Source organism: Macrobrachium nipponense, chromosome 6 (assembly GCF_015104395.2).
Source record: "Macrobrachium nipponense isolate FS-2020 chromosome 6, ASM1510439v2, whole genome shotgun sequence".
NCBI lineage: Eukaryota > Metazoa > Arthropoda > Malacostraca > Decapoda > Palaemonidae > Macrobrachium > Macrobrachium nipponense.
In genome coordinates this window covers 91,840,670-91,866,327 of record NC_061108.1, presented here as the reverse complement: position 1 = coordinate 91,866,327, position 25,658 = coordinate 91,840,670, and the positions used below count along the sequence as shown (strand labels likewise).

At 35.6% G+C, this 25,658-nt stretch overlaps 1 long non-coding RNA gene across 1 annotated transcript; it reads left to right on the top strand.

Moving 5' to 3' along the window:
• Positions 1-1,429: 1,429 nt before the first annotated feature.
• LOC135216321 (uncharacterized) lies at positions 1,430-16,170 on the top strand. Its single transcript, XR_010314853.1, has 3 exons — positions 1,430-1,507; positions 10,990-11,191; positions 16,063-16,170. It is a non-coding gene; the product is annotated as an uncharacterized LOC135216321 (long non-coding RNA).
• The last annotated feature ends 9,488 nt before the right edge of the window (positions 16,171-25,658 follow it).

Sequence of the window (25,658 nt, the reverse complement as noted above, 5' to 3'; positions counted from 1 at the left end):
GGCGGAGCCAAGTGGCCCATCACACTCAAATACTGGTAACACAATTAAGTTACGTCACAAATACAAATCCTGTGGTACTAGATTAGCATATCCTGTAATGTGTTCTTAGCTTAGATTAATAAAATATTACCCTTGCAAAATTAATGAATCATACAGCCCATGGCTACAAAACCTGGTGTGTAACATCTTTGTGACCAGATTCGTATATTATTGGTAATACGGGTAATTATAGTCCAGTCAATCTAGGGAAAAAATAGATGCAGCCAAGAACACGTTTTTGAGTAGCCATTTACGGTTTTGTGATCCTTGGCCACATCCAAATAACATATCAAACGTTTACCATTATTTAAATAGTAGATCCAGGAGATATAAGACGGAGGACAGAACAACAGATGAAGAGAGAGAGAGAGCGAGTGAGAGAGAGAGAAGAGAGAGAGAGAGAGAGAGAATACAGCTGCATATAGGATAATGAAAAAGGATATTTCCGTCTGAATGATATTAATATGAATAGTCAGTTCCAACAATATTTAAGGCTTTTTATATAGAAAATAGGATAACGATTTAAAACAATACGATGTGATAAGATTTCATAATAATTATTTTCCAAGAAATATAAGATAACATATTCATAAAACAGAAGGTCTAAAATATACCTATCAGACTAACTAAACAGAAATATGAGCTCTCTCTCTCTCTCTCTCGCTCCTTACACTGTATGCATTTCTTTCGTTACCGTTCCTCGTACTCTACTACATCTCACACCCTCCCCCCCTCTTCTCTCTCTCTCTCTCTCTCTCTCTCTCTCTCTCTCTCTCTCTCTCTCTCTCTCTCTCTCTTTTTGTCCATATATATTCCATTCATTAATGCATTCCTTTGGCTGATTACCGTAATTTCGCTCCTCCTCCCATTCAAACTACTGTAACTATGCATCGGTTGTTTGAACGTGGGCCACTTTCAGGGCAAGAAGGGCATGATCTCACCGAGCCAGGCCTGGCGGGGCGACACCGCTTTTGTAACTGACTGTACATATCCGTATATATAAGTATATATCCATAACTGGATTTGTTTCTCCGTATTATTATTATTATTATTATTATTATTATTATTATTATTATTATTATTATTATTATTATTTCTAGAAGCTTTTATTTTGAAATTGTTTTGCTTTGAAGTACAGTCAAAGTTTTGAACAACCCTTCCCCAATTGCCCTTATTTTATACTACGAAATGCTTTTCCCAGAAGAATAAATTTTGAACATTATTTTAAATTTCCCCTTCGTTTTATCTTTTAAGAAACCAGTATAATGACAGATCTATATTATGGATCAATGGAAACCCTGAAAAAAAAACACAGTAACCCATTCTTTTAGAATGCTGGAATAGTGGAACTGGAAGAGCAGAGGTCTGGAGCTGGAAGTTGGAACAGTCTCACAGGTAACGTCTTAGTGATAAAGTTTCCCAGAAACTTGTGTGTCAAAAGGTTTACCTCTGAAGGACCCGGTTCAGGGTAAGATCATTTTTGGGATTTTTCCGTCCAATTTAGCTTTATAAAACAAAAACTAATATCTTAATAGTAGAAGTATTTTGTTTCTTTTCCGTTCTTAAGCACAAGTTGTAAAACACCGTTATCCCGTCGTATCAGTTTATTACAAAGTAGACTATGAATAAATAAGGGCAACTTTCCAAATGTTGAACGTTCTCGAGGTGTATGAAATTTTATGGGCTTTTGCTTTTGATTGTTGCTAGCTAAAATATTTCTGGGTATTTCTATATAAGCATTCCGCATCGTTCGCCCCCGCGAATACGAAAGCCACCAGGAATTGGGGCGTCAAATGTATTTCGCAGTGTTTAGTACGAGCATAGAAAAACCGCAACTGCCATAGTCTAGGCCGCCGCGAAATAGTAATATAAATCTACCCTTTTCTGGTATATTTAGGTCATATCGACAACAGTCCTCTGCCGTCCACTCGTTTATTCATTAGCATCACAGCCTTCGTTTAGTTTAATTTGCCGTCTTTGTGATTCCAAAATTGACCATTACAACCGCGTTTTCAAATTTAGTGTGTTAAAAGTTATCCCAACATTCGGTGGTAAAAAGCAACCTATTAGACCAACCCTCGAGGTTCTTAGTGTGCTGCTCCTCTAGGGTTTTGTCAGTTCCTTTTAGTTAGATTACATGTCTGTGGATTAAACTCTTCGGATCTTAGTTAGTTGTGGCTGACCTTGCTTTTGGATGGCAGCACGGGGTTCCTATGTGTACTTATAAGCACTGTTTAGATAGCAACCTTAGTTTTTTATTTTTTTTTCTGAATGGCAGGTGAATTGGTATGACCCTTTTTGTAGACTTGATGAAATAGTTTGGCTCTGGATTTCGTGACGTTCCATCCAGGAAACCAAATTTGGTAGATCTATATTACTATTCCGCGGCGGCATAGACTATGGCAGTTGCTGTTTTTCTATGCAGTTTTACCTCCAGAACAAGAATTAAGTAACATCTATTTGGACGACTGTAATTAACCCCTGGTGGCTTTCGTATTCGCGGGGACGAATGATGTGGAATGCTTATATAGAAATTCCCCAAATTTGACCTTGATTTCACGTGGAACAGTGCGAATAGTTAATATCATTGATGAATCCCCGTCGATTCCTCATGACCTAAAGAAAGTATTGTAGTTATGAACTTGGATTTCTAGTGAAGTTAAGTGCGTTAATTTCCTTGTAGGATTAAGTTATGTAATACTGGTAATTGGTCACATTCATCAAGCGGTATTCTCCCATTGACACACATCGGATACAATTCCGGGATATACTAAATTTCCGCTTTTAAGTCCTCAGGCGAGACTACTTTTACTGAGGGTAAAGTAATCTTATTGGTAGATCACCAGGGACTTCTAGTGGATAAGACTGAAGCTTCAAACTGAATTTATAGCATGCTTGGAGAATGTCACAGTCAAATACTAAGATATTTTAATGTAATTGTATTCCAAATTAAATTCATGACTTTTGCATTTAGTTTCGAACGTTTTCATGGTTAGCACTTTAAGTTTGACTGAAACCTGTGGTTAGTGTATTTCCCATATTCATATGTTTCAGAAAGCTATGCAGATTTTTATAAGCACTCGCGTTATACCGTTACGCCACTTGACAATCATTTCATACAAAGTATGGAAGCGTTCACTCGTATGAAACTGAGAATCATGCACAAACTTTAGCGTTATTGTATTTTCACTTAAGTGAAGGAAAAATCCTCCAAAAGACACTATTCTGATACATTTGCAACCATAAACTGGTAGGTGGATAGATAGCTAGCGAGATAGAATAATGAAAGACGAAAAAGTACACTATCCGAAAATAAGTAAAAGTAATCATTAAGATATAGTTAACAAAATACAGAGCTAGACTTTATTCGGTAACAACCACCCTGGCCCCCTTCCCCCTCCGACACCCCCACCCCCACCCCCACCCACCCATTATTCTACCAACAACCAGTCTTCCCCCAACCACCATCCCCATTGAGTACACCCAGACTCTTCATTTGCATTTGACAGTGATTGGAAGAAAGGTTAACCTTGACATAGACAAGAAGTTTAAAATGATTTGATTAGTAGCATGCGCATGACCATGCGAGATAACCCCACCATGAGCACGTGTGCTTGAGATTTCCTGGTTTAATCCTGATTTTACCTGTGAAAGGAATGGGTGAACAGTCATCTGTATAACTTGATTTCCGAATTGATCAGAAGAGGGGACACCGTGAGGTGCGGATCGAACCCCCGTGACTGGACGTGCCCACCACCTGCTTCATTTCACAGAATGTTTGGTTTTAGGTTTAGTCCATAAAGAATTAGGGAATGAAACTGGTTTATTTTGACCTTGGCATAAACTGTTATCGAAACACAAGTGGTTAATATAAACTCGTGGATCTGTTAATATACGTTAGGAGTGCTTTAGAAAAAGGTGTAACCAAATTATTTAATTAGTTACCCAGAAATCATTTTACCAAAATATATAAGACTCCTTTTAAGAAAATTTGATCGCCTTTATTAATTTTGAAGGACCTGCACGATGATGTGCTAGGGCCTCCAAAGTAAGAGTCAAATGATGCTAATAATTTGTGCTTTCATCTAATGATACCGAGTGGCGGGGGTGGTATATAAAACTATCAGTTTTATATTATTTTGACTAATTTTTTTTAGCCCTTAAATCAGCCTTCTGTCAGGTCCTTTCAGCAGGCCCATTTCATCAGCTACAGTTTAGTTTTTTCGAACACTTGTTATCCCAGGCAATCTTTTGAGTGGGTACCTGTGGTTTATTCACATTTTCCGTCCAGTATATTGATCAGAGTACCGTATATTCAGAGGGTCCTGTTCACATTTTCCTTGCTTTTTTGGCTCCATTAACCGACATTTCCCCGTGTTTCTGTGTGTGTCATACCTTCTGTGATGAATATGCTGCACTGTCTTATTTTACCCGACAAAAAAAAAAAAAAAAAAAAAAAAGCCATGCGTGAATTGAAAATAGGTTAAGCGGTCGCTGCAATACGTACTCTGGTATAAGCATGCTAGAACACTCAGGAGTGTCACGCAGGGCTATTACTTTTAGGGAATTATCCCTAGGGACTTTTGAGTGGCTTGGGGAATAATTTGGTATTTCTGAAAAGTTAAAGAATCTATGCGCTTCTCGACCATCAGCCACTATCGCAACGTTTCTAAATCCTCAATAAAAACTCATGATTATTTATTTTTTTTAATGATATCTGACTTAGTTTTTATGAATGGTACCACTATGATGTAGAACTAAATATCGGTAAATTTCATTCCAGAACAGGATTACTGTGAACATTGATTTTAGGTTGTTTTAAATTCCAAAATTCATGCGTTTTTAGATTATAACGAAATTTAAGCCATAAATTTTCGGATTCCTGTAATTATGTAACATGAAATGCTACTACACGACGGAGAGAAGTTCAAGTAAAAGTACTGACTTTTGGTGGAAAGTAAATACAACTGTATCTGTGGAAGTTGGGTAACAGTAATCTTAACTTGAATCGCGTATCTTGAAATATTAGATGCGTATTTTTAGGGTAACTGAGTTTCCTAAGAGTGCAGTCTATTTCTTATGCCTGAGTAATATATGTAAATAAATAACGCTTGCTATGAGTATTTACATATGTTTAAATTACTCTTCATGTATCTGAAAGAAAAATATCCTAATAGATTTTTTATAAATAGCTTTTAAATGAGAAAGGCTATAAGGAAAAAGTTAATGCATACTAAGCTTTGCGAGTCAATTGATAAACCACATTAAACCTCCTAACTACATACCAACACGTCCTCCGCCTTTATAGTCGTTGCAGTTTTCTTGATTTAAATGTTGCGATGATTTTAATCCGGCGGCTCCTTACCAAGATTTTGTAATATAAGCGATGCATTCTGAGACTCCGTAGTGTACAGAAAATAAAAGACCAATCCCCAGTTGGCAATGAACAATATTCAAAAAGGTTCATATCAGCTTAGAGTAAATAGGAAGTCTTTTCTCAGATAATTATTGAATTTCATTGCTTTTACAAATGTCCAGTAGATACCTTAAGAGTTAACTTTTACAGTAATTAGTTATACTTTCTGCAGAAAGTTAGGTCATAAGTTGATTTGACTGTCATCCAGGTCATTTGGTGACTTGAATACAGTTAAAGTTAGTTTACTTGAGCATGTTTTCTCACCTATGTTCATGTTTTCTAAGTTTGGTGAGAGTTAAGTATTTAAGGTCATTAATATCCAAAAAAGAAGATTTTTTTTTTGAGATTCTAACTCAGTCGTTAAGTATTAATTATAACAGCTGATGAAATGCCTCGTTAGTTCGTCAGGCCGGAGTTCCACCAGATGACTTTTGACACTTTTTTTTCACTAAAAAATTCAGTTGGCTAATATTTTCCTCTTATCACATAAATCTGAAGAAAATTTCTCAACTTGAGCTTCCAAAAGGGTTAATGTTTTAAAGCAACCGAAGGAAATGTTTAAGACATGATACATAGTGTGGCTGACTATACAAGTAAACCCTTCACAAAAAATTTAGTTTATTTTTCTGAAGTGGAATACTCGGCCCTTGGACTGTGGTTTCGTGCATTTCGATTTCCTGTGTATTTAGGTCTGACGACAACATACTTCCAGATAGGCCCACAGTAAGTTAACGCAATGAATGAATGACACGCAATAGGTTCTTAGTAGCAGAAGGATAAGTCTTGCAGAAAACATTTCTGGACTCTCTCTCTCTCTCTCTCTCTCTCTCTCTCTCTCTCTCTCTCTCTCTCTCTCTCTCTCTCTCCGAAGTAGTCGATTTTAATTAAGAGTTCAATTTTGATCACAATTATGCCCGGCAAGTGGTATAACAGCAGCCACTTTGGAGTTGCATACATAACTAGTGTTGAAAAAAATCTTTAGGTGTTTTTAGAAAAATCCACAGAAGCTTTCGATAACTATTTAATTGCTTTTGGATCTTATTAGGGTTCATAGTACAGTAGTCATAGCCAATAGGTGCGACTGCCCTGTTGGGAAAACTTAATTGTCAGGAGTAGCACGAACTAGCAGCTCCCACAAAGTATAATTACTTTTATTACTGATTACATACGTTACATTTCGCGGAAAAAAATGTACTTCGATTTATCACATGGTTCTATATTAACCTTCAAATTACGCCATAAGTTGACTCGCGTTAACCCTGTCGTGAAAATTGAATTTACCTTAGTTCTCAAAGCAATATATTTTTGCGGTCACTGCTTTTTGCTGTATATTTAGTTTTTCGTTCATATGCACCAATGAAATAAGTAAGCTTGGAGAATACGTCTTTTAAGGAAAATCCACTTGATGAGCCGAAGTTACATGATAACGAATTTCATCAATTCACACAAAACTGCTCTACAAGAACCATAAAATATAGAATTTCAATGTAAGGGCGTACCTCTCATAAGAATCTTAAAACTCTTGAGAGTTTCGGATAGTTAACTGGCAAATGTCTTTTTGTGTAGAAAAGAAATATATGCGTAAAACAAATGTCTTGTAATTTATTGGGTTTAAGTTTGCATAATTGATTGGGTTTAAGTTTGCATAGTTCTTGATTCATTATCGGTTTGAAGTAAAGTAAGAAATATATTAATCGAGCAGGCAGTGAAGAAAGCAGTTGACAAAACGAAAGTTAACTATACTCTGTTTTTTTTTCCATCTGTCCATCCGCCTGTGGTGGTCGTGCATGGTAACAGTGCGTCCCGGGCTCTAAATAGTTATGCTATGTGTAAGTTTTAGGTAAACAAAAGGATATCTCGGTGTACGTTTGCAACTGAACTGTTAATAATTTACTGTATGCGAATTACACCGTTAATATTCGAAATAGGATATTATTTAAAGCCCCGGACGCAGTGTTACCATGCTCAAACACCACAGGTGGATGGACAGATGGAAGGAAAAAAAAAAAAAAAAAAAAAAAAAAGTATAGTAATGGCATAATTTGAACGTTGATATAAGATTATCAGAGCCGTGTAGTTTAGTATAAGGTTAAGTCTTAACTGCAGCCGTGATGTCACCTAAGGTATTGAGATCCGCAAAATGAACATATGTTAGCAGTGTTATAAGTAGATATTACTTTGTGAGTAATAACTACTATTTCTGACAGTTGCAATGATTATCCAACAACGCAATGCCGGCGCCTCACTGTCGCCCTTTCTTTGATAGTTCGCAAGTTTTTATCTTGTGATTTTGTATTTCTACAAGGATGGGTAATCGCAATAATCGAGACATGACATCTAGTTTTAACTGCTTTCCATTGAACACAGTGCCACCAAGCAAGTTTTAATTGTTCTCTTGCCCGTGACATTCGTACAGCTGTGAATATACCCTGATATTGTAAATAAACGGTCATTAATTGAAACAGGTTTCTTTTTTCTGCCCACTCTACTGAATGGAGATTCATTTGGCGTATACATACGTTATCGGACACATTCGAAGAATGACACCATTATTACATATTAAGTCATTCTACACTCCTGTAACACTGTACACTGAGCTATTTCAATTTCTCGCGAAAGTTGATATTTTCGGTCTTCCTAATATCAAGAGGAAACTTAATTCTGCCATCCTATGGCTGCAAATGATAGGACTCTAAATCAGCATTCCAAATGCATTTTAGCACAGTACGTTTGAGGAGGTCACTTCAACTCTGATCTGCAAAAAAAAAAAAATAATAATAAATAAATAAATAAATAAAATAATCAACAATACAGTTATCAAGTTAAAGAATTCATTTAGGTATGTTCTTTGATGGTAATTTCTATAGTTTTTGTTGGAAAGCGTACATCAGAAAGGTTTTAAGTGTTATTAGTTCGGGATGTCATCCTAAAGGCCATAGCAGTTAATTAACGGTAGGCAAGTGATCATAGCGGGAGTTCGCGGTAAGGAAGGTTGGGTGCTGAATGGTGCTTACACTGGGACGTAATAGTAGGTGGTTCACGAAAAAACCAGTTTCATTCATGACCTCAATATACTCTTCAATCCAGACTAATTTGTCGATCCAGTAAGTAAATACTTAATCCATGTGATTAATTGGATTATGCCACAAGCAGCCAGTAGCCGGGAAAAATTCAATTTTGGCTAAGAAAAAAGTCACTGGAAAAAGTCACATTATTTTATGGTGACAGGTAATAGTCCCAGGGAAAAATGTACTATTTATTGGGGTCATTACCTTTATGATATTTACAGTCTTTTGTCTATGTTTTTACGGTCATCCCCAACAGGCTTGTGTTAACACGCCGCAAAGGTGGATATATGAATACATAACTGGTTTAAAACCTAGGAGGTCACTATCTAGGGAATATTGTGGCCTTTTTTTTTTTTACTGTTACTATTTTTCTGTGATTTTAACCTGTATTCGAGTAGCCAGACCACCAGAATAGGACTTGCCAACTAGATTCTAACTGTGATTTATCAAGAATGCTCTGAAGTCAGCATTTAGTAAATCGCCAGTAGTCCAATAGTCACGTAAATAAGCGAAATGACACCAATCTACCGACAAAAAGAAGGGAAATTAAGGAACGAATGAAATATACCACCGAGTAATTTTGAACTTTTAAGTTACCGTATGGCGTTGCTTAAACTTGGACCTAAATTGTTTTGCGCATATTCATGGCAATATTTTAAGTTCAGATATTCTAAAGTTATAGTGTGCGTTTTCTCTCTCTCTCTCTCTCTCTCTCTCTCTCTCTCTCTCTCTCTCCTCTCTCCGTCAAACTGGATTGAAAAATGTTCTCAATTATCGTATGATATCAAAACTATTAAGTTTTCATCTCTTGAATCTTAATACAACTGTCTGGAGTCTGATTCACTTGTTGCTTTAGTTGGTCGTTGCAAATTCTAAGTACAGTTCCCAAAGCCATTGTTGAGAAACAGGTTATTGAAGTCAGAAGTCGTTTAATCTGACACAGTAATTCTAAGTAATTTTATCCAGTCTGTCAATAGTTCTATTGCTTAAGTCTATAGTTACATGATGTGTATTATGAATTACGTTTATAATTACAGTTTGCTGATTGCTATTCGTGCTAGTACCAAGGTACTAAGGATGTTTTTGATGATCGGATGGATGTAAATTACTGGATAAAGTGGAGCTGTGGCCAGTTGGGTATTTCGCCCTTCTCACCCTTAAAGGTGAAATAATATCTGGACGGCGAAATACCTGGACTCTATTAGATATATCCTTCAGTCACAGACGTAGCAAGGATCCCTGGAGACAGATGCATGATCTACGGTACTGCTGAAATAGAATTGATCTTTTAAGTAATGGCACATGGCGGAGAGGTAGTTTGAAAATCTTGTTTTATCTACTGTGACAAAACTACAGTAGTATTAATCGAATTTTTTTCCTTTTTTGTGCCCTTGACAAAAATCTAAGGCGAGTTTACCTTCAGAATTGGTGTTGAAGACCACGTTTTTACCTGCATTACATTATCTGTCGCTATGAAGTAAGGGATCGCTATCTAAAAATTCATATTTTTTCATGGATTTGCCCAAATCTATTCTCCATATCTAGACCAGAGAGCTCATAGCAATCTTTACAGCCGGAAACTATTTCCTATGTATATGGTCATATCTATTGCCGAAAGTTACTATTGTTAATTATTCAAAACTCATCCAACTGGTCAAAGGCACTGATTTTTGCAAGTGATTTCCAACTGGTTATTTTTAGCTCCTTAGCTGTATGTTTAAATCGGTTAAAGCTTTGTGAAAACGAGATTACTTGAGCATTAGTTTTGACTATTTGTCTCAGCCAAGATCTATAGAGTAATTCTGCTATTCTTTTCATAAAAAGCAAACAGCCGCTAAGCTGGAGTTCCAGGTGGAATACAGTTCTGCCAAATTGACATTCTTTTGCAATAATAGTAATACTACGCTTTCAAGTTTACGGTTTCTGTAACTGTAAGACGTTTAGGGTTCCCTATGTGCTATTTAAATTTATCTTTAGGTTAGACTTTACTGGTGATACTTGATACCAATCTTTGACAAAACAAAAATGATAATGAAATTCGTACTTTAAGGCAAAGTTTATTAAGGGGATCATGAGATCTCGAAGATAGTTACTACTGAATCCGGACATTTATCAACCGAAAAGTCCTTTCTGGTGTCTTTCTTTTGCCTGGCAGTGTTCTCCAGTCCTTTACGTGACGTAAAAACCGGACTATTCTCTTAAGAGTCATAACGAAGGAGACCAAGTTAAAATTACAGTAATATGCCCCGCCCCCTCAGAGCCGGCCCATTTTTTCTCGGTATTAGCCTAAAGCACTTCATAAAACTTATTCTTCTAAGTAGCACAGAAAGATGATATATGATAGGAGAAATATATAGAAATGATAGAGTACATATCCGTAGTAAAAAGTTTGTAGGTCAGTAGTTATACTATTTTTCTGGTATTTAGAAAATTTGAAGTATTAAGTTTTGTCATCTTCTCTTCCAGGTGTGGGCAGCTTTCTTTGCGTTCAAAGTCCAATGACGAAAATATGACAGCAGACATTCAAATGGAAAAAACTGCAGTGAGGAAAAAAAGTACTCGCTGGAACTTAACTTGGATGGTAGATGATGAGGAAACGATGCCATATAGAAAACTATATGTCTCTGACGGATTATGAAGAAATTGCATGACATGGCTAGAAAATAAGGTAAAATTTCCTAGTTTTTCTCAGATAGTTGAATACTATTTGGGTTACGAACAACTCGGGATATGTAATGTATGAAGAACTCTTGTGTATGAAATTAAATTTATTCCAGTAAGAATATGTTGACATATGGCAAGTAAACTTAAGTTTCAGTGAAGATATAGACTGTTGCTAAAGGGACCGTAAGTAAGATTATACGATTCTATAACCATATTTGCTATCAGATTTAACTTGAACTTGACACTGGGCCCCTACACAATTCTTGCATATCCCAAGGAATCTTAATCTAATAAGTTGTAGTTACTGTAGACTATTTCATTTTTCTTCGGTCACAAATTCTTCGGTCACAAATGCCTAGTTTATTAATATTGTACCTTAAACTTGTGTAATCGCTGCAGATTTGCTCGACTTTCATAGCATTTGCTTCAGGACTTTTTCGCTACATTTGAATATGTAATTGTTAGATTTTAAATTGATATATTTAGATTGTTTACAACTAACTGCGCATGTGCTAGACTAGCTTAGAGGGTTGGTAGACTTAAGACTAGTTTAAAAGACATACTTTTTAACGGTGCAGCTGGACGTTCTTGCTCATTACAAAGCATCGTGTGTAATTTAAAACTACTTAACAATTTAATGCTAAAGATAAGATTCGTAACGTTTGTAGATTTTGACTTTACCTGACGCTAAATACAATGGTACGCTGGAGTGAAAACGATTCTCATCACTATGATGTTAGATCAAAATCCTTTTGTTTTTACTTGTCGAATCTAAACTCAGTCTGCCGTTGTGTCTGCACTTATATTCAGCAGTTACTTTGGCTGTCGTTCGTTACAAATTTTAATTAATGTTTCTAAGCTATCCAAGTGCTTAATACTTTCTTTAAAATGTCTAAAGAGTTACATGATTTTTAGTACGAATTACCCTTATAATTACGATTTAGTGGTTTCTCTCAAATTAGTGTTGCTAATACCAAGGTGTTAAACTTGTTTTTGGATGATCAGGTTGGTGTAAATTATTGGATGAGGTGGTACTACGGGCAGCTGATTATCTTGCCCTTCACGGGTAAAATTTGCTCTGCCCAGAGAGACTCGCGGTATCATGATCCTGTTGGCAAAAGGCGGTGATTTTGGCAAGTTCTATTTTTAGCTGTAGAATGTTATCTCCTTGCCTGTCGGTTTAAGTGATTAATCAGTTGAAGCACAGCGAAAACAAGATTAGTTTACCTTTAGTGTTTTTTATCTATCCCCCTCAAGAAGAATAATACGTTGTCAAGAGTAGTTTTGACGCCGCCGGTTCGGGTTTCTAAAATGCTATTTGAATTTACCCCTAGTTTCAAGCATTATTGATAATGGTCGAGTTGAATCGCTGATAAAACACCAACAATAATAATGAAATTAGTACTTGTTCCTACACGTTATACAAACCATCGGTCCTTTACGTAAAATAAGGAATTACTTTCAGCGCCAGCTGGGACTAATTCCTTATGTAAAGGACCTCAGGATTGTATAGTAAGAAAAATACAATTCAAAAATTGTGATTTCAATGCCAATTAACTGGGTTTTCATGAGAAATCTCGATGATAATTGCAAATGAATCTGTATATTTATCAACCTCAAAATCCTTCCTGATATCTCTTTTGCCTGACCGTGTTCCCCGGTTCTTTACGTGACGTAAGACTAATATTCCCAGTGGCATGATAGTATTATTGTATATATGATGAAAATGTCTATTGTGAATGTTATTACTTTAAATGCATAAGTTGCGATTTCTTACCCCTTCTAAGAAATTCAGCGAATGTCTCTCCATAAACGTCGTTTCATATATAATGCAAAATTGCTTTGATAACGTCCATAATTCTCTACCGACTGAACCGTGCGAGATTGTAATTTTTTTCTCTATTACCTTATAGAATTGCTCAAAAACTTCTCCTTCTCCTTTAGGTTTTCTCAAGTAGCAATTAAGGCAAGATGATTAATATATATATCTATATAGATATATATATATAGTGGTATTGTGGTATAATAGTGAAAAATAGTGGATTCCCTAATTTTGACATGGTCCAAAGTTTGAAAGCTGGTTGGTTGTCTAGTTTTTTTAATTATTATTATTATTTTAGGACGTTTGAAGTATTAAGTTGTGCAATTTTCTTTTCCAGATGTGTACAGCTTCATTTGCACTTATAATCCAGTGGCGAAATGATGGCAGCACATATTTTCAAGTAAAAAAAAAAATGCATTGGAGAAATTGTTGAAGTACGCTTGGGAACTTGAATGTTAGATGGTTCTGGTTCCTGGTTCCTAGGCGCTCACTCCACAAACACAGTTGCGGGCACACCACACTGAGGTGCAAAGCTTTATTTACTTTTACCCAAACTCCCTTTCATTTCTTCTTCTTTATTAGTGAGGCAGAGCCGTGTTACTTAGCTTTGACATCCATCGCTTTTCCGGTTAAGAACATTCTTAATTTTGAGGGCTATCCTTATATATTCTCCCGGTTTTCTGTTAGGGGATAAGTGTCCCTAAATTTATATCCTTATCTGCTTTTTGTAATTTACACGTGAATAAATGTTCAGTGGTGTCCTCCTCGACAATACATATTTCTTTACAGACCTCGTCATTAAATTTGCCCCGGAAGTTAGCCTTTAAGTTCAACATATTCAGTCTGGCTTTCATAATGATACACGCATCCTTTGTTTCCAGTTCCCTTATGTACTTGTTTTCCTCGAAGTCGTCTATGAATCTCGGCTTCTTAATTTCTTTTCTCTTTTCTCTCAAAGTCACTTGGATATCTTGATTCATTTTTTTCTTTATTTCCTTTTTCAGTGCTGCTTTGGGATATTCTCTTAGTCCATTAATTTCTATATCATATTTGGTGCATATGTTCACCACACTTTTTGTCCAACATTGCCCATATGGGGCTCTTAACTGATCTTCAACTATTTCTTTTACTAATCTTTTCTCCTCGATGAGCAGACGATATCACAAGAAACAATATATCTGTGTCGACTTTTAGGAACTTGCATGGCATCAATTTAAAAAATAAGGTAAAATTTACAAGTTTTTTCTTAGAATACTTGAATACTGTTTGGGCTACGAAGCAGGTAACAAGTGTGTACAAATTAAACCGCGTGCAATGAAGAACTATTGCGTAAGAGTTGAAATTTATTCCAGCAAGAATGTGTTTGTTACGGACCGAGAGGGATCCGCTTCAGGTTCGATATGAAAATAAACAAAAGAATTCAACACCAACAGTTGAAACTGGGGATACGAATAAGAAAGAAACACTAACACAACAAAGGTTTATTTATAAGCTTACTAACAAAGATAAATGCAGAATGGTATCTCCTATTTACATAAAAAGGCAAAATCTTACAATGTGTGAACTGGGGAAGAAGTGAGGTAATTCAAATACTTGCTGGCCAGTTTTGAGACTCGAAGCGATGGCTTCACAAAGGAGAACGGTGGAACTTAGTCGTCGTCTTGACTCCGTACTGCGGAAGGCAATGTCTATTCTTGATACTCGAAGGGCAGGAACTCCTCGAAATCTCTAGTAGAAAGTTTCTTCTCTCAAGGCTTGCTCAACGTCGAAAAAATATCTGTCGTCCACTCCTGATAAGGACGTGACCAGAATTCAACCAACTCTCGAGCGCCTTTTTCTCTGATCCTTCGTTGGTTCCTTCTTCTCTTATCTCTCTCGGATGATCTCTGATCTCTGCTGCTGAGCTCTCACTGATCTGATCTGTGACTCTTACTAATGATCTCTTACTCTGTGACTAACTGATGATCTGCCTTCTCCTACTTCATCAGTCGTATTTTTACGGCAATCTGGTCGCGGGGCTACCAGCGAGCGTCATAGCCTCCCAAGATTACGGGAACAATTTAGAAGAATCTCGAAGATGTATTGCATCAGAAATCGCGGCGTTTCTCACGACACTTCTGCGCCTGTTGCGTTCCCCAACACGTCTGACGATTCCAGAACAATCATGAGAACAGGCACCTCCAACACATGTGCGAAAGCCTCCTTGCTGAAGAATTTCTCGAAGATGCGTTTTCCTTTCCTTTATCTTTCTTTGCTATAAAGCAATTACCATGACAGTGTTGATACACATTATTGCAGATGAACTTTTGAAAGAAAATTGGGAGTAGCTTAACTTTCAGTGGAGATACAGACTAGCTAAGGATAGTACAGGACTAAGATGAACCATATTTGTAATCAGATTAACCTTTACCATGTTATCCCCGGACAATAGTTGCTTATGGCAAGAAATATTGAATTTAATAGATTTTAGTGGTAAATACCCTTATGTTTCTCATCACTTGTTCCATTCTTGTTTGCTGTAGACTAAATTTTTCTTTGGTCACAAAGCCCAGTTTATTATGATGGTACCTACTATCGCAATCTTAAACTTGTTTAATCACTGTTTCACATTTGCTTCCGGACTATTTCCATCCATTGAAATACCTAATTGTTAGGTTTAGAATTGGTATATTTAAATTTTTACAGTTGGGCTTAGACTAACTTAGAGGGCTGGGTGACTTACGAAGACTGTTTAAATGACAAACTTTTTAATGGTGCAGTTGAACCTTCTTACTAATTGCAAAGTATCGTATGCATTTCAAAACAACTCTTTAATCTAATGCTAAAGATTAGCTTCATTATGATTGTAGATTTGCATTTTACTTGACGGTAAATAATACAATGATGATGACCTATATCAGTTAATTTCCAGGAGAGTTTGGCACGGATTAGGGCTATTTATGTAAGCAGTAACTTATAATTAGTGCCCTATTCTCAGGAAAAAAGTTTCCAAAGCTGTTTACAGTAAGGAACAATTGAATTTTGCGTCTTCATTTTTTTTTTTTTTTTGACAGATTGGAGTTCACCTTGGCATGGTATTCATAAAAGGGAAGCCCTAAGATGTCGGACATTGTAGCTCCAATGCAAAATGGTAGAGTTGAATCGTTTTACCTTTCGTCTGGTAAGAAATAGGTCGTTAAAGACAATGGCCTTAATTAACAGGAGGTTAAAACAATTCTGTAATCTTGCATTTTCTTTCCTTAAATATTTTTTCATAACTAAATGAATAGCATTATAGAGGAATGCTAAAACTTTTTGACAGGTTTAGTTTTCAGACATTTTTAATACACTTTTCTTATGTAAAGGACTTTTCCTAGGTTAAATCAAGCCTTGAGACTGATGTATTAGAACAGTAACGTTTTACCTATGCTCTCGTCATTTAGGTATTGTACTAAAATTTTTTCCCAGGAATTGGTATTGAAGTATTAGAGGTCTGAAAGTTCTGTTGTGAAGTAACTGATGGGAGTCCTCCATTGAATAGACTAAAATACCCTTTGATGTCATCTGCCTATTTCTAGAGACTTTGGTTTTATTAAGGACTACACAAAGCTGTTTAAGACAGTTGAAACTGCATTCAATTTCGGTTATAAGTGGGTATTCTAAAGTAAGTATGAAGTTTATTATTTTCACCAAGAGAGGAGTATTATGTGCATGGTATGGTATTTATGGGTATGTAGTAACTCATCTTTCCTGTGTGCAAATTAGGATAAACCTAAAGGTATGTAAATTAAAAAAAAGTGTATTATAGTTAACTTTTGGTGTGGACAACAACACTGTTTAAAGCTGGGGTCAGACAAAGCTTTAGATTTAACTTGTACCATAATTATTAGCAATTACCGAGTCTTCGAAGACTTCGGACATTTTAAAGTAAAATTTTACCTCAATGTACTTGGCTCATTTTATTAATTTTCAGTTAGATACGTTAGTTAAGTTGCAATAATGCTTTTTTTATATAAAAATGTGAAATCAAATGGAAACCTGATAAGGACAAATTTATGAAAAGGAACCTCTTTTGTATATTGTGGTAATCTGTTCCATAATGAAGTCAACTAGATAAAAGTATAAAAGGGACAGTTTAAAAACTTGGATTGGTAATTAATGATATGTAGACTTAATAACCGGAAAACTACGATATATTACAACCTCAACTACAATATGGCAGCATTTGCAATCTCAAACAACCCCAGACGCCATCTTTTTTTGTTAACGTGCAGAGGAAGAATTTTTCATGTGTCTGAAGTGTTTTTGCAATGCCGCCTCGACTGCTCTAATAATTAATTATCATTTATCTTTCTTTTGTCTCCATAATTTCTTTAAAAATTAAATTTTTGCAAGTTGTTCACTTTGGCATAGCAAATCAGCGTCAGTATTTTTCTGCTTTCATTTAGTCAGTATTGCTTCTATATATGGGTAACATTCACTACTGTTTTTCCTGCTCTAATTTTCCCCTTGTCAGTGTTTGCCTAGTTCTGGTATTCACTAGTTTGTCTTTTTTCTGCTAACGTTTCTCAGTGTATACTAAAGACTGTGTGCTAAGGGGTAAGAAGTTGTTCCCTCATTAACACTGAAAGATTGGTTCCATCTTGTAATCCCATACATGTAGTGTGCAAAGTACTTGTTAAACTTCTTTATGCTTTGCATTATTAATTTTGGGGGTGGGAATTGTTGTTTTATTCTTTAAACCAGCTATTCTGATACCACTGTCCCATGACTATAAAAAAAATAGTCCATTTACCCTTCTTTGTGGTTTATGCAGCTTTATGAATGGAACCAGTTATCCCCATTCTTGCTTTACCCGCTATCGTTATCCGTGATAGTTCGTTGTCATGCGTTTGTAAATTGGAGCACATTTTTTTCCCCGTCGTTCCCCGTCAGTGATTAATTTGACTATTTCTGACGTGCATCTCCCAGCCACCAGAGGCTGCTGACCCTGCTGCAACTATCATTATTTTTGTCATCCCCTATTTTATTATTTCTTCCATTCATCTATTACACTTGAGCACATTTCCATTGGCCAATTCATCATTTTTTTGTTCACACCTTTTTACATGTGTTCCCAGATGTTAAGGACCAAACCTCATTTTTCTAATTCCCAAATCACATTCTGGGATCAAACCACCCTCAGTCGTCTTTACTAAACAAACAAAAGAGGCTAACCTATTTACTGCAGAGTCCTATGCCTTCATGAAGGTGATGGATGCCTTAAATATATATGGTTCCAGTCATAATACAGACAGCCCTTGGGCATGTCTCAAGAGGTGAGATCTATGGTGGCTGCTTTGAGGATAGTGGACAGTCATGTAGAAATGCAGGATCATTCTTGTCAGTTCTTCTACTTACCTCTTTCATGTCTAAGGAACTACAGTACCTTCTTCCATGGTCTTTTCCCGAGGCCCTGCACAATAGATTTTACACTGTTAATGAGACGGTAGTTCGAGTTCCTGACACAAATTTTCTGGGTTTTTTGCAAGGAACCGCAATTTATCTTCCTCGGAAAAGACAGTAAAGCCTTCAGTAGATACCATACTTAGCCATCATGTTAGCAGCTAATTGTTTAGATGTAGTATTGGTCACAGATCATAGATAACCTCCAAGTCCAATGCTTTAACACAGACGTCAATAGCAGAGGAATGTCTGGTCTAACTCACACCCCTAATCCCCTTTACTTGCGCATATTGAAAGTTAAAGCTTAAACTAGAAGTGCATATGTTTACACCACATTGCTTGATGTTTAGGCTTTGAAGACTTTTCTGTGCTTGAAGTCCTTTCTGTGCTTCATAATACAACACCTTGTCACTTTTGCTGCTGTTCATTTCATTTGGAGAGAAGGCAGTGTTGATTTGGGAATCATTATCCATTTCTTTGACAGGGGTATTTTTTTCAGACTCCTTTTAATGCTATTTTTGTTGTTGTTAGTGTCACACTCGCCTCTGCTAGCCATGCCTGCTGCTATTGCACGAATCTCGGCTATATTGCTTACCCCTTTATATTGTTTCTCTCAGTGATCAGCATAACAGCTTGCTTTTACAGAACACTTATGGATCTATTAGACACTTGTAAACAACATAGTGCTTACATACAACAAGCTGAGCATACCAACTCATAAGTCATCCTCTGATATCCTCCTCTTAGACCCCCATTTCAAGTGAAGAGAGTAGTCTGTTCCTCATGGTGCATCGACGCAGCACATGCTTGAATAATCACACTACTTCTGTAAAGGTACGGAGACGTTTGAGACTATGAAAGTGATCATGATATAGGAGATGAGTTTTGATGAGTTTGTATGGAAAAAGTAGTTTGTTTTAACTAAATTGTGCAAATGGTTTACTCAATAACTGGTTCACATTTTCAACATTTCCATCTTACTGAGATACTGCTTAGGATTTCTAGGCTACATGAACCAGTTCTTTGATAGCAAAAGGTTTAAGTTCAATAAACTTTAAATTGATTAGAAAAAATTTCCTCTGAATTTTTGGAGACTTAACATTTTTACTTTCTTTCAGATTAAGCTTTGTTGCCGGCTTGAATGGAAAAATTGCAGTCACGAGATTGATGTTCATGTACATGGAGAAGACTATTATCTATCAAAAAAAACTTTTTTCTGCATTGGAAGTAGAGCATACTATCTTTGGCATACAGGAGGAGGATTTTTGTACCTCACTATTTTAAAAATAAGGACGGTTCCTGTTTCCGAAAGTTAAGACAGTTTGCAATGAGGCTTTAAGTAACTTTTTGTCAAGTTGTCAACAGATTTAATCTTAGAAGGCAATACTGAATATACGTACACTTAGATTTCATTATACCTTTGAGTCCTTGTGCTCTATTGATTTTCATCTATGAATCGATTTCATTAACATGAAAATGAGCTATTTTTCCAAATTGCTTTTAAAGATTTCGAAATTTAAATGTCATTAGATCTTTGTAATAGAAAACTGAAGTATTTATCTAGTTCTAATAACTTTAGGTGCTATTTGACTTTTGTAATCTTTAGTGTTTTGTTTACTTAGAGCCTCATTTTTAAATCTCACTCTCATCAATGTACAGACATTGCCATTAATGAGACTTCATTGATGTAATTATAACTAGGTATATAGCCTCTATTGATTACTACTATGAGATTCAGGGCCTCTGTAACACGGTTTTTTGGACTTTGCTCCTTAGCAAAGCATTGGATGTAGCTGAAAGTTGACATATGTATATTTTACAACCACACACAAATTTTGTCAGCGTAATCAATAACCTAAACCCGATGGTTTTAATTTTTATAGAGTAAAAATGATCTAGCCGATGCCATGGCCAATGATTACGAGCCAAGAGTCGAAAAACATTCATTACGTAAGCAAGGTAAACACCTTTTGACAAAATGTTGCCCCGCCCATCCACCAGGCAGAAACTCATTCACCTTGTTCCATCGGCTCTGAAACCCAAAGACTTTATGAATGGCGGAACGATACATAGATGTGGGTGGGGTATCTGTGCTAGTGCAGTAATACTACTGTAGCAGTAGTGCCACAATAGTATAGCAGTAATATACATGAATTAAACGTTTAGGCCAACTGCTGGGATCCTTGAGGAGCATTTAGCACTTCTTACAACTACTCTAGAAATTAGTTTTTATAGCCAGAAGTTAAATTTTCTAATCCAACAATGCCCCTGATAGCCTTCGGTGTTATCCTGAATTATAAAGAGGCCAAAGTGGGTGGAGCCTCATGAAGTCATCATTCTGATGATCATTATTGGTGAAGGTTTAAAGCCAAAATACGGTACCGGCTTTTTTTTTCAGTAAATAGGTAGATAACCAATAAATAAAAATTGCTTGACATTGGATAAAGCAGTTATCAAATCAAGCTTGTCTACTATGCTTTTGAAAATTACCAACTATTCCCTACATCTTGTCAATCTGATTGTGACCTATAAAGTAGACTGTAATTTCTTAGGAAACTTATTTTGGGAGTTAGACTAATAATCGAAGTGTTTTTGTATTTATTAACATATTTTGTTGGTCTGTTTATTATGACAATTATCAGTGGAGAGGTTTCAGAGTTCATAAAGGTGTACTGCTTTGCTTGTATTTAAATTTGTATGTCATTGTTGCCAGAGGCATAGCCTTCATTACGTATAGCCAATCATCCATCGACAAAGAGGGAAGAAATGCTGTCATAAGTTAAGTAACGAGCGCGTTCGAAACCTTTTCTCTGAGTAAAGTCACTTTACATTATAAGTACCAAATTTATTCAACTTACGTAATGCAGAATACAGTCAATATTTGTGTAGATATAATGTGTATTCTGAATAAGCGTTATATTTATGAACTGCATAGATAAAAAGTTATTGCGAAAAAAACCGTGTTACAGAGGACCTGAATCTCATAGTAGTTTATTAGTACAGTATTACAGGACGTTGTGTAATTTCAGTTGTAATCGTATCAGATTAAAAGTTTTTATTGGCATTTTCGTCAGGTAAATTTGCCTGTCTGCTAACCACTTAAATGAAGATTTTATTTTAGCTATCTGGAATAGTAATTCAACTTACGCTCGGTTAAAAACATTTTCTGCTCAGTTTTAAGTTTTTAGACGATAAACACACAATGCTCTTAACAGAGCCCTTTTATTCTGAAAATCATTGTTGATAAGCAAGCATAATGGTAACTGATGTTGAGAACTGAATATAGTAATATACGTACCAAGTGTAGGTTTTTTTGTGAATTTCTATAAAGCTTCCTTCCTTGTAGTGATTGTGGTTGTCGATTCAGGTCTTCTATATAGGAATGCTGGATTATGCCAGGTTCTTTTTCCAAAGTTTTAGCTTGCTTGTTATCTTGTAACTGTGTTTTTTCAGGTTTTACTTTTCCTGTGATGCACTCCTGATCAACTGTGATGGGTTTTCTTTTTCTATAAAAGTATGTGCACATAATGAACATACAGTTCACCATTACCACAAGTTGTGTTGTTTCCTTTTTAAATATTGGCATTTAATCATGAGTTTTGGCTCTAATAAACAAATAAAATTTTTCTCATTGCATAGTGTCAAGTCAGTCTTGCTACGGATGTTTGTTTGGCTGGCAAAGATTCTTTGTTCTTGTCTTGTCTGGTAGGAATATTTAACCTTCTAGGTTTGCTTAAATGTAAATGGATGCCTTGAAGATTACTGAAGCCAGTTTATAAAAAAAACTAAAAAAAATTCACCAAATAAATGGTTAAGTGTGCTACGTAGCTGTGTTTGTCTTAATTTTAGATGAAGGTTTGAACAGTAAGAATGCTTCTCAGAGTATAAACATTCATAAACTTTATGCAATATTCACGGAGATTTTGTTTTCATGGATGCTTTCGGTAACTTGGTTTAAAGTTTTAATCTCACTCGGGTTCATGACATCAGTATCTGCTGCTCCTCTGTCAGCGTCAAGGTTGGTAAGTTTGTTAAACCAGCTTTGTGACAGCACGGCCCCTTGCCTGCTATTTTCTCTGCTTCTGAACAAACAATAGTAGTTTTGGCAACAGTTTGCAGTCTGGTTGGTAATTAACATTCTACTATTTGAGTCCGTATTTATCTCTATCTTTATGCCCTACTATCGTTTTCCGATGTAGAACGAATAAAACCGGTATGAATATGGTGTGAACTTCTCATAAGTACTCGACAGTTGTTTGAGAGTTACTTTGATTTTCTTCTCTTTGTGAACATGCAGTAATACTCTACACTTAACACTTACTTGAATACCATAATAAATTTTTAGTGTATATATCAGGATTTTTTTTTACCGGGACACTGCAGATTCCTCCTTGTTTCGTCCTGGTTCTTGCTATTTGTAAAATTTTCGGGAAATTAGCTTAAAAGTAACTGGAATTTCTTAAAAATATTCGACACCTTTTTTCCTTTAAGCTTAAACGTCTGTTTTTCGATGTTTCTTTACTTTTTGTTCAATTTTGAATTGATATTTTAAAATATTTTAATTTTTCACTCATTTGCTTCGAAGTCAGTCCAAATATGAATTCTGGGTACGTATTGTCTATAACTCAAGAATGTTTTCGTTTTTATGATTATGAAAATTTCATAAACTTTTTGTGAAGGGGCTGTTGTGTGGTTAAAAATAAATACAAACCGCTAAAAAATCCTATGTAGATTAAACGTTCATTGCCAAATGTTATGTAATTGATGAGGGGGACATTAGTACACAAAAAGAACTTCTGCAGTTTAGTGTTTCTAGGTGTGTGATTTTCTTGTAGCCCTTCAAGGTATGTAATTCTCGTGCGTCCATTTAATTTTCTTATCACAATATTGATTTTTTGGAAGCTAGACCTTAAACAAAACAGCTCATCTTGTAGTAAAATACTTGCGAGAATTTCAGTATTTTTACTTCCTCTTAAGCATGTTGTAATGGATAATAACGTAATTCAGTTTTTATTTTGAATTCATATTTTAGACCCAACAAAGACGCGTACTCTGAACTCCCCTAGTATATTTTGAATTAAAAAAAAATAATAATAGCATGCAATGTAGTAGGGGTCACTGTTGTTTATTAAAGAAAATATCTAATATCTCATCCGTCTTTAAAATGCTTGCTGTGCCATTGATGCTTTAAGATGCTTTTAGAATACCAATGACTGAAATCTGAGAGAATTTTTCATATTTCCGCATTTTCTCTCCGAAGAGAAGTTACTGCAAGGGGAATTAGTGACGAGTATAGTTGAGGAAAAGAGACGACTGACAAGGTTATACGGTTAAGTGAACGAAAAGTACTACAGGGTATAAAATACTGGTGAAAATACTGTAACTACTGGTTAAGTGTTATCTTTTTAGAATTAGTGGGAAATAACTTTAAGAATTCGCAAATGCTTAGGGCACAAATGATTACCAATCGCAACCTGAATAGTAACACCCGGTATGGAAGTTGACAGACTTGTTAGTTAATTGGTATTATAGGGACATTTTGACTAATAAAATGATTACTTTTCCAGCTGACATTAGTAGCTGATCACTGCAGAATCAAGTTATGAAGGATATAATTAGGCTTGGGGATGTTTTGTGACCGAAAATAGAACTGTGTAGAACGTGTGCATGTACGTGTTTGCTAGTGAAGGATCAAGGTCTACGTATAGTTTGGGGAGTCTGAGACTAATCTGAAACACGGAGATCAGTAAAGATGAAGTGGATGGTGCAGTCAGTATATGACAAGTTTTTGTGAATGTTTGAAATGACCGATACTGAACACGGTTGTTTAAATATCAAATATTTTTTTATTTTGCATTTTGTGATAGTTTTTGTCAAACTATTTTCACTTAATGTGTGTGTTCGTTTGTTTGTAGGGCTACATGAGCATACCTTGAACAATGAAGTGTTAAATGTGAACATGAAGTAAAAAAAATGAGTTTCTTTAAGTTATCCATTAAATTAGATTTGCAGGAGTTCTTTTCCCTCTGATGCTGAACTCTCCTTTCAGATCTCCCATTCCCCCTTCCTTATCCTAACCTCTCCCAAAATGGAAATGTTAAAAAAAAAAATATTCTGCGTTCATATGCCTGACTCTCCCAATAGCCGCCCTCCCCACTCCTAGCATCAGCATTTGCCATTTTATTCCTAGCCATAAAAGGGCCAAGGGGTCCATGAAGTAGATCTTGCTTTTAACCAGAGAAACCACTTTTCATTTAGGCTATATATGAATTTCTACTTTACAGAAGTTGTTCATTCTTTTGCTGGTGTAATGAGAGCAATATTCTAATACGTGAACTTTAATATATTGCACTAGTCAAAATGCTGAAAGCCATTTTGGTGAAAATGTTGGGAGTTCAGTCCACTTACTTTTCCAGCATTGTTGTCAGAGGAGATTAATTCCTATCTTGACAATCAAAGCCATAATCGGTAATTATCTCATGCCGTAAGTTGCTAAATAGCCTCATATATTTTTTTAGTTGCTGTTATTTGTAAAACAATTTTTAGAATTTTACTTTTAAAATTCATTAGTATCTTGAATTGGGGAGATTGTAATGTCAAATGAATAGGTTTTGGCATAATTTTGTTTGTAGTGGTAATATGTATACTCTCCAATTTTGATGACACCTTAATTATCAAATGTCATACAAAGTGTAATGTCATTATTGTTCGCAGAAGGTAAAAAGATTGATTTGAAATACTCTCAAGAATATATGAATTTTTCTTTGAATTGATGTGAAATTGGTTAAAACTTATCAGAGGTTACTGAAACTTTTATGGTAGAGGTTAATCAGAAGTAAAAACGATAATGAAATTTAAATGTTTTTATTTGTTTAACGATTTTGTTTCTGAAGTTAATGTCCAAAGAAATTTTATGAGTTTTTTTGAAGTCTTGCATTTCAGCACTTTCTGTTACATTGAGATCGCTGGGCTTCCTGGAATGCTACTGTACGAGTTGTCCTTGTCTGAGGTGAAAATATTTTTCTTGTTGTTGTTGGAAATATTTCACTAGTCGTTGAAGGTGCAGAAGCTGGCTAAGTTTCAGAGTTTTAGGTCTGAAGTAGTCTTGGTTTGAGGAATAAATCACTTAGCTGGAGGAATTAGCTATAATCCGAAAATTAGGGTGTTGAAATTTTCTTATCAGTAGACAAATTTTGAAGGTTGTTTTGGATTATGGTTTTTTAAA